At 43.7% G+C, this 14,372-nt stretch overlaps 1 long non-coding RNA gene across 1 annotated transcript; it reads right to left on the minus strand.

Annotated features, from left to right (window-relative positions):
* Positions 1-6,026: 6,026 nt before the first annotated feature.
* LOC146575188 (uncharacterized) lies at positions 6,027-8,522 on the minus strand. Its single transcript, XR_014892589.1, has 3 exons — positions 8,384-8,522; positions 6,765-6,927; positions 6,027-6,599 (listed from the first exon to the last, which is right to left on the minus strand). It is a non-coding gene; the product is annotated as an uncharacterized LOC146575188 (long non-coding RNA).
* Between the last annotated feature and the right edge of the window lie 5,850 nt (positions 8,523-14,372).

Consider the following 14,372-nt stretch of genomic DNA (forward strand, 5'->3'; position numbering starts at 1 on the left):
ACACTCACAAAGGGTCAGAGGTCAGGTGACGACAGATTACAGGAACCAAGGTCCTCAGAAAGTGTGTGCGTGCGGCCTGATGGATCAGTGTGTGTGTTTTGTGACTTGATTACAGCCCCTTAACATAAAGTCGCTCAGTTTCCATGTTTATATAAATTTTCTGCCCGTTATTCCCCCTCAGGTCAAGGTCTAAACTGTTTTTTCCCCACAAAATGAATAAAATACTAAAATAAAGAGTTAAATGTTTGAAAATCTGTTTGGATGCAAGAAAAAATGGTCTTGTAATTCACAGAGAAATGAAAATGTCCAGTGTGTTACTCAGAAGTGCAGAATTAGTCTCCGTGCTCAGCCTCTTGTGTATAACAATTAATGGCTTGACTGGGATTTGTTTGCATATAAAGTGCTGTTAACACCCTTCGCAGATGCTCGGCAAACTCTGTATTTAAACGGCTTTAGCAGCTGCAGTCATTTTTTGCAGGAAGTCTCATAAACATGTCTACTTAAAAAATGGTGCCGTGATTTATTGAAACATGTGCAAACATATGCAGATACAGGATATAAGGCAAAGAGGAGTTTGTACAATTGCAAAGTTTGTTAACAGTCAATATTTGGTACGAGCGCCTTTATTCTTCAGCAGAGTGGATCATCTCTCAGGTCCTGTGTCACATCTTATTTCTGAAGCACATGACGTTCAGATACTGTTTATCTGCACTGACCTGCCTTCTTTTGTCCTCTCGTCTAGTTTCCAGCAATGAGCCAAGTTTCATTTAATCACAAGGAAATCACCTTATTGCTGCAAAAATATAGTTTTATGTCTTTTAAATTGTGTTATTTTGACATTTTTCAAATAAAGATACTGCAGGACACGACAGGCTGCTGGTAACAAAGAGCCTAAACATACAGCTTAAAGTTGGTTAAATTCACTTCAGTGTTATTTATGCCAACAGTCACCTCAAGGCACCTAAATAAGTCTGTGTAAACACGACAACTGGGACACCCATTGAGCTTTACATGGTTTAGCAAACAAACAAACAAACACGCCTCTGACAGTCGTCAGGTACGAGGACGGGACTGATAAAGAGGGAAAAACAGCCAATGGGCAAAGAAAACATTTGAAGCACTTCCAGAAGCCTGGAAACTATCGAACAAGACCAGTTTCAGATTTAACAGCTCTATATTTTATATATGTTGTGGCATTAAATATAAAAATAAACAAACAAATAAATAGTTTTCAAAAATCTGCTTTTCTGTTTTCTTTTGTTTGATCTAAAACGTAATTAAGAACATGTTTGCAGAAATGTCCAAATTCAAAAATAGAAGAAGAACTAAAGTCGAAAGAATAAAGCTGCTGACAGTCAGCTTCTCCCAGTGATTAGCCTGTCACCACCATCTCACCAGTGTCCCACTGTGGTCTCTGAAATGGGAAAATTATTATTATTAGTCAGCAACACTGTCATTGCTGTCATCCGTCTGCTGTCCTGGTGCTTTTCCATTCTCTCTGAGTCTAGGCCACGTTGGGGAGGTCAAGATATGCCCGTGGGTGGAGCCCCAGAGTCCCGCTCGTCAGCCGCCACACCTGTTCCTCATCAAACTCATCATCTGTCAGTATTTATTTTTTTTATTTTTTTTCGCCTGTCCCATTTGGTTCTTTAGCCATCAGAATTGTTGTCTGAAGACCAACAAGGATACCCAATGGATTTACTTTGCCAAATGGATCATCGTGGCATTGCCGTATTGGTCCATTTGGTCGATCTTTGTTTTTATTATTTATTATATTTTATTTTCAGATGTTACAGACGGGACAGACATGAGTGAGAGATAGGAAAGGGAGAAAGAAAGAGGAAGGAAAGGAAAAACAGAAGGGGAGAGGGACAGTGAGAAAGGGGGGGAGAAAAAAAATAAAAATCTCCTGGATCACCTGTTGAGAGAAGAATAGAAAACAAGCAAAAAAAGACAAAAAAAACAAAAAACAAAGCAACATACTAAACACAACACCATCGCATTAATCTAGCTAAGTGTAAACAGCAGTAAATACTAAATATTCAATGTTGTTGTGCAGCACGCAGGACAGATGTGCTTCGAAGTAGCAGCCAAGAAAGGTGTAATTTGGGTCTACGAGCAGTGAACACCCGTGTGCATACCTGTGTGGATCAGCATGCTTGCATTCCAAAGGTTTCTCCATGTAATGATCTGCTAGGGAGTGTGAGGGGGCCACAGCCCCGTCCTCCGGGGTGTGAAGCAGGTATGGAGGAGATCAAAACTCCAGACATCCAGAGGCCCCCAGAACACAAGAGACCAAGGAAGACCAACAGAGGGGCAGCCGCGCCACTGTTCCAGTAAGAGCTGAGGAGAGTCCCAGATGAGGGTTCACTCAGCAGCCGCGGAGCAGAAGTCAGGGGGAGTTGCAGTGACGCGCCCGTGAGCTCCGCCGGCAGCCAGCTGCGCCTGAGTGACCGAGCCCCAGGCCGAGAGGCCGGGGGCACCCCACCCCCGAAGGGGCCCGAGCGAGCCCCAGGCTCCAGGCCCCGATAAGCGGCCGCCAAGGAGTGAGCCGGTGTGTACCTGGACGCCCACCCCCAGACACAAAGAACCACCAACGCACCGACACCTGAGGGAGTCCGCCACGGGCAGGGGAAGTGGTGGTGGGTGGAGATAGGCCTCCAAACCTTGGAGGGCCTGAGGTGTCCCCAGAGAGGTGGCGCCTGACACCCAACCTGACATATAGACACAGACATACAGGCACACACAGACACAAACATCCATTCCCACCCTCATGCTCTCATATGCACTCACTCCACACTCAACCAACGTGGAGACAGACATAAAGAGACGCTGTACACACGATCACACTCCCCAAGCGTACTCTACAAACCGGGTCTAGGTACCCTTGCCCCTGGAGGGGGGAACTGCACCCAGACCCAGGTGGTGTTACCCTTTTCCCTGCGGTGGGGGGAGGCAGACCGCCCCGACTCCGTAGCAGCAGGGAGGCCCCACACTCCAGACCGCAGTCGGACGGCCAACTCCACCTAGCCCCCCCGCTCCAGCAGGTCGCAGAGAATGGGGGTGAGAGAAGACTCCAAACCTCCCTCCACCCGCTCATTGTAATGTTGATGCATGTGTGTTCTAAGGTGCATTTAAAACCCAGGAGGGCATGGAGCTACCTGCCAGAGAGCAGCAGGTAAGCGCATGGTCCCTCCTGCTAGCCCTCAATGTCTACGTGTATTTAAAATTGAGAGGTGGGCAACGATGCCAGGGGTGGGGTGTACACCCTGATGGTACTTTGGACTCCGTGTATCGTGCCCACCCCCAAGATCCTATATGTATGTGTAATGAGAGTGTGAATAATGTGAATGTCTAAGTTGTGGGATAAAATTGAGGCAGAGGCAGCCAGAAGGGGACAGAGGGGGGGGGGGGGGGTAGCCTCCTCTGCACCCTGGTGACATACCCCTACTCCAAGGCCCTGCATGTGTGGGTGGTTGTGGTGGAGCGGGAAGAGAGAGGCAGCTGGAGATGGGGAGGGAAGGAAGGGAGGGGCAGGTAACCCCTCCCTGGGGCCAGCTCCCCCGCTGACCCCAGTAGGCACCCCCATACTCCACGACCCGCCAGGGAAAGGGGGCCCAGGCCCATCCAGACCGGGCCCAGTGCAGCAGCGCCCCCCGGCCCCACAGAGCCCGGGACAGTCCACCCAACCCCACCACAGAGAAAACTGCACCCACCCCACCATCCACTCATCTTCCAGACTACATAAGACAGTAAACGCCCAGGCTGAGATCTTCCTCCACCTCTCCTGTATCTCCCCCTCCTGCAGAGGGAGCTCCTGAAGAGAGGAAAGCTCCTGCAAGATGTGACAATCTTCCCCACCAGTTGAAGAGCCCCCCAGGCGGTTCGACGCACCGGCGGCACCCTGCTCCAGGGCCGGGCCCCCATGCACCCACCCGCCCACAACCCCGGCAACACACCAACCAGGACCCGAGCCCCCGAGGCCCGGTCCGGGTCCCAGCCCAGAGACGGAGCGCCCCCAGAACCTCACGCCCATCCCGGACCCACCCAGGGGCAGCCAGGCTACCAGGTCAGTAACCCACGTCCGTCAGCACAGACCCTCCCCTAGCCCCGCTGCACGCAGCCACGAGGAAACAGTCACCTGAGAGCCAACAGAGCCCCCAACCGGACGTGACCGCTACCCCGGGTTGAGCCCCCCAAGGAAGATGCCTCCGGGGAACCCCCCGACGCCCTAAGCCTGTCCCTACCCCCACACCAATCACAACAGTGAAGGCGGGACCAAACTATGACCCCCCACCCCCACTAGGTGATGGAGCTGATAAAAGGAGCCCAGAGCAATTGATCTGATGTGGTGGCAGAGGCTGTATCAAGACTAATGTAATCTAATAGATAATTTCTATATTGGTTAGAATTAAGATTATTTTTATTTTTCCAGTTCATGAGGACAGTTTTCTTGGCTATGCATAGGGCAGTGAAGATCATATGGGCCATATTCTTTTCTGAAGTGACATTATCTAAGCTGCCCAACAAACACACTAAGGGGGAAGTTGGAATGTTACATTTCAGACATTTTGATAAGTCTTCACATATCTCGCACCAAAACTTCTGCACTGGTGGACAGAACCAAAGAGCGTGGATGTAATTGTCTGGTGTATTGCCTTGACAGTGTGAGCAGTTGTTGGAAGATGTAAAGCCCATCTTGAACATCCGATGACCTGTATAGTGCACTCTATGAAGTATTTTGTATTGTATTAATTGCAGACTGGGATTTTTAATCAATTTAAAAGTTTTTAAGCAAACCTGAGACCAGAAGTTTTGGTCTAGGTTGACTGATAAATCTGCTTCCCACTTTGCAGTATGAAGGGATATTGATTCATCTAATTTAGAAAGTGTTCTGTATATTTTAGATAATAATTTGGGGGATTTAAGAGTAAGAAAATGTGCCGCACTTAGTGGTGTTTGTAATTCAACTTGACTGAGGTTAAATTTCTTTTTTACTATGGATTTAATTTGTTGATATTCTAAAAACCTTGTCTTGTTGATCCCATATTGTGCAACTAGTCTGTCAAATGGAATAAATTCTGTTCCCTCTAATATATGTTCTAAGTATTTAATTCCTTTACAACTCCATTCTGGGAAATTAATCATATTATTGTTTTGTAATATGTCAGGGTTATTCCAGATAGGTGTACGTTTGCATGGGATTAATGAAGACTCCGTTATTTTTAGAAACTCCCACCATGCTGTTAGAGAAAAGCTGATGTTGATACTTTTAAAGCATTCATGTCTTTTGATGTTTGAGCTAATAAATGGTAGGTCTGAAATCTCTAGATCCTTGCATAGTGCCTGTTCAACATCTAGCCAGGGCTCAACTAAGAAGGTATGTTTTGACCATTCTGAGATGAACTGAAGCCTGTTGGCTAAGAAGTATTGGTGAAAATTAGGCAGGTCTAATCCTCCTCTATCCTTGGTTCTTTGTAGCGTTTTTAAGCTGATATGCGGGGTTTATTTTTCCAAAGGAATTTGGAAATATATGAATCCAGAGATCTGAACCAATCTTGTGATGGTTTGTTAGGGATCATCGAAAATAAGTAATTTATTTTTGGCGAGATCATCATTTTTATAGTGGCGACCCTTCTGTCAGTATTTAAGGACCAGCTTCAGCTCTCAGTTGTCATCAGGCCGTCTGCATCGTGATTGGGAACCTCGTTGCTCTGTGTTTCTGCAAGTTCCTGAGTTTAAAGCCATCGTTTGCTTGTTGCCACGTACCTGTCCTCCATCAAACAAGCAGTTTCATTCTGGATTGTGTCATTTTTGGCTCTTTTTAGGGGCTTGTTCAGATTAAATAGAACAAGATCCAAAGCTTTAAAACATGTTAAAAACACAACAGCCTTAATAAACACAGAAGCAGGTTTCATACTTCATCACTTACAGAGGAGCAATCTTTATTAACATTAGTAAAAAAATATTAAACATGTAGCTCATTCTAAGCAAAGCAAAACACAACTTTGAGATTAACTCGTCGCCTTTCTTTGCAAACGCTAACACAAGTGTAAGCTAACGTATTAGCATAGAAATGAGAGCAGCTCCTGCCTTCTGTCTGTTTCTTCCTCTGTTTCCCTCTCTGTGCCTCTTCCTCGCTGCCTCTCTCCCAGTCATAGGCCACCTTTTGTCTCCATGCAAAAACTCACATTCCTCATGGCCTCTGCCCACAGACACACACACACACACACACACACACACACACACACTTGTAGGCATTCCTTTGCGCAGCAACAATGAGGTCTTTGTGTTGCACACCGCCCGTGTTTTCATTTCATTTTTTATTGCTTTTGAACTCCTTGCATGGAGAATTTAATCATCTCTCCGTCGGTTCCTGAGGCTGGTTTTGAAAAGATTTTTTTTGTTTGACGGCTGGTAGTCAAGGAGGCCGGCAGCTGCACTGTGTGTGTGTGTGTGATCTCCCACAATGCACACGCATGCAGAAACACACCACCACATGATCCAAGGACAAAGGGCTGCATGTCTTCAGAGGAACCTGACTTGAGTTTTGTTTTTGTTTCAGCTGCTTAAAGCCAAAAGGTTGAAGGCTGTGAAAACTGAAGAGGCAGAGAAGAGCAGGAAGTGAGCGGAGATAAAAGATTTGATGAATTACAGCAGATTTTCTGCAGATTTACACCAGATTAACGTTAAGACATTTAAGATCTCTTTAATAGTGCACACTGTTCAAATAAAAAAGAAAAAAAAACCCGTAATGGCCTTACCAGAAAACACACAATGAGCCAATCATGATGTCATATTTTTTTGCTCCTCCCAGTTTTATATTTAGTTACATCATCAGTCTGTTAGGGTGACCTGGACCAAAGTGAGGCCTTGGATCATCTGTGTAAAGTGCTACACAAAAGGCACACAAAAGAACGATAAATCCTAAAGAATAAAAAAATACAGAGACAAAAGAAAAGAAGCACGTTAGCGTGCAGTAACATAACATCGAGCTTTAAATTCAGTGCAATTTAAGTTCTTCTAGAAGGAAGTCCATGAAAACGTTTGTAGATTTTACCCAAAATAAAGTTTTTCCTCTCCCACCACACACAGCCGGCCAGTTCATACAACCACACAGTGGAGGAAAGCATTTGATCCCCGTCTGAAGTTTACTCACAAAGAAATGAGCTTCTCTATTTCTATAGTAGCTTTATCTTAACGCAGCGAGGCAGAATACCAGCCAGCGCTCCACAGTAACACCACATAAAAGTTACAAACTGATTTGCATTTCACTGACTGAAATAAGTATTTGATCCACTACAACCCGGACAGAACTTTGCACATTAAGACTGTTATTATAAAAGTAACATTGAATTTAAAAAGACCAGCACAAAGAGCCTAAAAGAGCCATTTCCTGTTTTATTTTGTAATCCTTTCTTCCCATGAATCCATTTTTTTCCTTCTACAATCAATTTTCAACACTTATTACTTCCACTAATATAAACACACGTCTCAGCTGGATCCAGTCGAGGTCAGGTCCTCGTGCTTCCTGTTTTCTAACTTTTAATAGTTTATTCAGTAGAATCTTTTGCCAGGATCATCTCAGTTATATTTAACAACAAAGTTTAGCAAAGGTCAAACTACACAAACGCAGTGTCTCACACAGGGCCGTGTGTCTGTGTTTCTGCCTGCTTACATAAGACAGCGGCTGTAAAATTTATATCAGCAGTCAAACATTTAGTTTTTACAGCCGCGCAGAACAATGGCGGGTATTTTGGTGACGGGACACCTGCAAAGCGTTTGAAATTTTAGCGTCGACTCAGGCACAAAGCTCCCTCAGAGACAGCGCACAGTCAGGTAACCCAGTTTCTGCAGAGCTGCATGCCTGTGTGCGTACCTGCTCGGCTTCGCCTCAAGCTGCTTCCCGCTCAGTGACAGGCCTTTATGTTTGCAGAGCCTTTGAACTTTTTGCTGCAGAACTCAATGTGTGAAAGCAGGAACATCCTCTGAGGCCATCACGTCCAACCACAGACAGTTGATAAAATATGGATGTGGCCACGATGACGTCGCCTACTGGTTTTATACTCCAGTGTCACAGGTTTAGTCAGTGTTGTTCTATGGGGCCAATCTAAGTCTTTACTTTAAACTGCATCCACAGACTGTATGGGAGCATCACAGACACAGAGCCTGGCTAGTTAGTGCTCAGTTACATCCAAATCAATATCACTCCCCAAACTGGAGCTCAGACTTTTTGGACAGTCTGTTAATACAATTATCCACACAGCAGGCATGTTAGTGGTCAAATGTACTGCAAAGTGTGGTTTTTGTTCCTGTAAGTGTATTTCAATGCTAAACTTTTTTACTATTATCAAAGAAGAACTGCAATTTTTACTTGACTTACTTTTAGGGCAGCAATAAGAGCCCAGTGCAGTACTCCAGAGATGGAATATAAACTCAAAGGGTGGATTTATTAATATTTGTTAAATCAAACACAGCTGAGATGGAGCTACACAACTAAAAACTGAGAATCAGAAGAGGAGGGAAGCACACTACCTAGTGGGGAGGACATGGGGAACATATAGACTCCGGGTAATTAGGGAGATGGGAAACACCAGGAAACACATCGGCAACAAATCAGGGTTAATGAGACAGGAGACGTAGAACTCAACACGACGCACACAAGACCGTCATAGGATGGACAAGCGTGGAAAGCAGACCTGTGCAGTCCTCCTGTATACCATTTCATCTTATTTACATCATGAAGCACTTTGTGACTTGTTCTTGAAAAGTGCTGAATTCATTAACTTTAGTTACTTAACATGTTTAATTACCTACCAAAAAAGTTACCACTGAGGACACGGGGATGAAATATTCTGATTCTGGGCTGAGTTAATATTGAAATTTTATCTGCAAACATAATTAATCTTGTGAAATACTGAATTTCAGTGACTCACAAACTTGCCGTAACTTCTTTTTAATAGAAAGTGCAGAAAAGTTGAATTAGGTTTAAGGGGCCAGAATGTGTGTGACGTGTGAGCGAGAGTTCTCACACATATACAAACACCAACGTGTGTGTGTGTGTGTGTGTGTGTGTGTGTGTGTGTGTGTGTGTGTGTGTGTGTGTGTGTACCCAAATCTAATAAACTGACCGTAGCATCGTTACGCATCATTACTTCTCCACTAACAGTGGACGGCTGAGCAAACACGGAACATTTTTCATGCTAAAATCATGTCTTAAACTCTGGGGAGTTATTTTATTCAGTGTGTGTGAGGGTGTGAATGCGATGGTTGTTGCCTCGTTGCACAGCGGGTTTCTTTGCAGTCTAATTTCATGATGGTGGAAAGAGTGACGAGGCGTCTGCAATAACACCATTATCCAGTCTGAAATAACAGGAGCTGCTGTTACACCTGAGTGAGTCACACCTGCTCGCCTTCACAGGCACAGACTTTTCCACCCTGGTTTCTGTCTGTAGGGTCAGTCACTATGAGACATCAGCTTTAATCTAATAATCCTCCTTTTCTTTCTAATGAAGTGTGCTGAGGCCTCGCTCCATCCTGCAGTTTCATCACAGAACTGTTTTTTCTTTCAGTCATCTGTAAACTCTGGATGACGGTGGTTTTTCTGCTCCTGTGCTTCATTTCTGTGGTTGTTTCAAACCTCAGCCTGACTATCTCTTCGCACCAGCAGAGTCTCATGACTTGCCCCTCCTCACTACTCAGCTGGTTCCACTCCACTAAGCATCCTTTCAGTCACCCACCAATCCCAGGCTGATGTGGAGTTTCTGTCATTTCCTGTTTTATTTTGAAATGCTGCCACACACTTCAGCTGGATCTACCTCCAGACTTTATTCTGTTTCACACCTTGTTTCTACCACACCTTTGTTCAATCAGTTAGTCAGGTATTTCAGTACCTACTACACTCTCCCACCTATCATTTTGTCTCCTCTCATTTCACAGTAAACCCTATTATTGATCATTTCCTTCTACTTTTGGCTGCTCTCTTATTTCCCAAGGATTTGTATTTAATTAAAAATGCTACAAAAGGCTCCAACAATACAGTGATGGAGAGGTGAAGTCTACTTTAAGCCTTAATCTGAAGCTGTTATGCAGTCCAAACAGGTGAATGATAAAAATGTACAGTTATCATGAAGAGGAAAATATCCACAGAGGCCTGAACAGTTTTTGTATCAGACTGTAAAAGTGTTTTTTTCTGCTGTAAAATTGGATGTTTTAACATGGGAGTCAATGGGGAATGCCTGACTGCTGGAGCCTCTGGTGGACATTAGAGTAACTGCAGGTTGTGGCACTCTAGCTTCACTTTTTCGGCTTTGATTTTGTCACTTTATTTGGGACCTCTTAAGAGAACAATCACTGTCACTGGCTGGTGCAAAGCTCCGCCCTCTGAAATTCCACCTAAAGATTCAGACGGTTACAGCTCAGCACTAATATCAGGACTGTACACGCTCACATCAATCTGGGAAATAGACACAGCTTCTAATGTGTTCATTTATTACTTAATGTGTCCGGTCGCGGCAGATAGCCCCCCCCCCGCCTGGTTCTACCGGAGGCTTCTTCCTGTTAAAAGTGGTAATAATAATTAAAATTGCATAAAGCAACTTTAAAAATTCAATTAGGCTGTTATTAAAGTGCTTTTCAAGGCCTGTTGAAGACTTGGATGATGTGAATGATGTTTCTGTTTTCGGCCTCTTTTATTATCTGTATACTGCATCATGTGTAGAGATCTATTTTCTATTTTTCTACTTTCATCTTCTCCAGTGCAGCAGTCAGATTAGCCATCAGAGCAAGCTTCATTTCCTCTGTTTTCATTATTGTACTTTTAGTTTGCTGACATGTTTTCTCTCAAATGCTCAAAGCTACATCTCTGAATATCTGATCAATAAGTTCATATTTGACCCTTTCGTGCACTGTAAGTTGTCTTTCATTGCCTCTTTTTTCTTTTCCCATCCATCATCTCTTTGTTCACTCATACAGCCTTCCTGTAACTGCGCCTCTCTTTCTGCTTTAGCCCTTTGTGTTGTATTTTTGTAGTGGCTCGCTGACTAATGGGAGGTGAAAGGGGGAGGGAGGCGAACATCACACCCACCTGAACTTTGGACTCGCTCGTTCCACTCTCTGTTTCCCTCTCCGCCCTCCTTCTCTAACCTTTCTAAACACACACAGAACATTGTGTTCTTCAATAATGTGCAACGTTTGCCCCACTTCTTTGCTGATGACATTTTCTTTCTCATCAACCTGAATGTTTTTCTGCACAGCACCCAGATGAGCTGCACATATTTACTCTTCCTGCAGCGAATTCAAAGCAGAACTATTGCGTTTTATGTCACCCGTATTAAATTCATTATTCATTATTTTTGATCTCACATCTTACTTAATTATTACAGACAGTGTCATCACTTTTACTAACAGCATTTGCAGGAGTTACGTAACCTTACGAACCGATTTAATCCTATGTCTCTCATCAGCAGAGATGGGCAGTAACGCGTTACTGTAATCCAATTACTTTTTTCAAGTAATGAGTAAAGTAAGGGATTACTATTGCAAAAACGGTAATTAGATTACCGTTACTTTCCCGTAGGAACGCTGCGTTACTGTGTTACTAAAACCGTGATTTTTTTTGTGAAAATGTCTCATGACAGTGACGTAAGCGAGTGCGCCGTTAGTGACAACAGCTGTGTGCAGATCAACAATGGATCATATATCGAGTGCAGAGAGAGTGTGAGCGTGCAGCGTTTAAAGCGTGGAAGTACTGACCTTACTTTGAGTTTGATTCCATAAAAAGTGACAAAAACATTAGTGTCCGCTGTGCGTGGGAAGAAAACTTCTTTTTACAGCGAAAAAAACCCCTAAACTTCCAACAAGCACCGAGTAGCTACGACGTAATGGGAAACTCACAGAGAAACTCACGGATTCTTCCACTGACCGCTGCACACCTGCACCAGGGTAAACCTCCGCCTGCCCCACTCCTGCTTTACAGGTGAAAATAGAGCAACAGGACCGCTGAGTCTGTGACTTTATTTATTTTCTGCTGTGTTTTACTTGCATCTATTTGAAAGACTGAGTGTAAACACAAAAAATATTTTATTTTATGTGCTGGAATGTGCAGAAAATAGGTTTAAATGTTAAACTAATTTCTTCCAGTCAGAGAATGTTGCATATAATTAAATGTTTGCTTGATGCATAAAGTTAAAAGATTAAAACTAATAAAACAAGTTTTAAAAAGAGACTTTTCCATTTGATTACATTTTGTATGATGATTATGTAGAAAAAGTAGAATTGGGCTGAAAGATCTATCACTTTATCACCTCTTCAGGTTGTAAATCGTGTTTTTAAAAAGTAACTAAGTAACTAAGTAATTGATTACTTTTGAAAATAAGTAATCAGTAAAGTAATGGGATTACTTTTTTGGGGGAAGTAATCAGTAATTAGTTACTGATTACTTTTTTCAAGTAACTTGACCAACACTGCTCATCAGTACAAATATGTCCATTAATTTGCTTTAGAAGCTTGCGCCACCTGATGCTGCAGGTTGATGTTCAACCTTTGGTGCTCATTTCAATCTCCAGCTTTTTATTCTTGTACTCCAAGACATGAGTAGCTTTGCATGATTCCCCGTTCAAAATAATCAGCCTTTATCGTATTCTGCTCATCGTCTGAAGGGATATCCCCTCTCTTTGACATCATGCAGATCCAAGAGTAAAAAAAGACTGTTTTGGCTCACAGGAATGACCCATACATACACTGACTTTATTATTTGAAACTTTACCCATGTTTCACATGAATCCACTATTGAAACAGGAGATGTGTCACGGACCGGCTCTGGAGGACTCAGGGGTCCGTGAGCAGTTTTGACTGTTGTTGTTATTATTATCGTTATTATTTGGTGATGTGTGTGTTAATCTGTGTTCCACTCATTATATGTATAGGCAGGGTGTGGGTGTGTACGTGTGCGTGTCTGCGGGTGTGGCTGGAGGATGGAGCACAGCCACCTGCAGGCCTGATGGTTGTGGCCCTGCGGGAGGACTGGCCACACCTGAAGTTCCTGCCACACCTGTTGGTGATCAGGGCTCGTCGGGGGAGCTACTTTGGAGAGTGTTGGAGCTCCCACCGGCGCGGGATCATTGCGTTGTCATCCAAAGTTAGTGTGTGGCAGTGTATAAGAGTGCAGTTCGTGTATGCCCGCGGGGGTCAGTGTTGACAGCTGTTTCTGTGGTTTTCCTGCAGGTGGAGGAGTGGACCAGAAAGGCAGCACGCACGGGGTGTGCGGAAACAGGACAGCGGGGAGCATGAGCACAGACGTCAGAGGGGAGCACACACATGGGAGTCAAGGGAGAAACGGGGAGTTATTGTGTTTACAGCTTTCACTGTAAATAAAGTGCAGTTTCCATCGCAGAAACCTGCGTTTTGGCTCCTCATTCCCCATATCCCCACGGTCTGCCAGCCAGACCTTGACAAGATGTTTAATGAGAAAATAAATAAAATATAGTTACCTGCATCATCATTTTCATTTTCAAATAAAAATGATATGATTGTCTGCTAGTAAATCGATCGAATCGTTGCCTTAGATGCACAAAACCAAAATAAGTCACCACATATACCTGGACAGCCCACAAAAAATCAGTACACACGTAAACAAATGTGTTTGGAATAACTGTTGAACAATATTAAAGACCAGTGTCTGCACTGGGATTGTATTAAAGGATATGGCTTTGTTCAATAAAGTGGATTACAGCACATCTGTAAAGTTAATATTACTGTTTGTTTCCTCTACTTGGTGCTTCATGTGTGTTTCAGTCTGACCCTAACTCTGCTTTAACATCCATCAGGTCATATTTAGGGTTCAGCCACACATAAAGCAGAAAATTTTTCAAAAACTTTTGACATTTAAAGTCTCTTATTTTTATGGATCTTCTGTAAAAGGTTTTCCTTTTGGGTGATCCAAACAAGTGAAAATGAAAAAGGCCTGGACATCAAGCCGAACTCTCCTCCTGACCCATGATGCACTGGTGTTGATCTGGTGGATGTTGCGAGGTCAGTGACTTTGCATATAAGGATGCTCACATCACCTGATTGCTCACCTGACAACCTTCAAAACATCCAGCTGATCAGCTCTGCAAGCTGCTTTACAACCCACCTCTACCTCAGACGTTGTTATATCCAGTTAGTCGATGTCATATGTTGTTAGCATGCGATTTTGGTGCTGAAAGAAAATGTTCACATAGGTTTAAATGGCCGTTATTGACCTTTCTCACTGAATTTAAATGGATCATTGGCAGATGTGTCATGCTACAACTACAGTGATACAACTCTGCCACAGACCTCCACCTGCAGCTATGACACAGTGTTTTATAAGAACAGAAGAAATGTCGGAT

This window comes from Mchenga conophoros, linkage group LG5, assembly GCF_057382185.1.
Source record: "Mchenga conophoros isolate Kocher_MC1m ecotype Shallow Benthic linkage group LG5, M_conophoros_male_GT1.1, whole genome shotgun sequence".
Lineage (NCBI taxonomy): Eukaryota > Metazoa > Chordata > Actinopteri > Cichliformes > Cichlidae > Mchenga > Mchenga conophoros.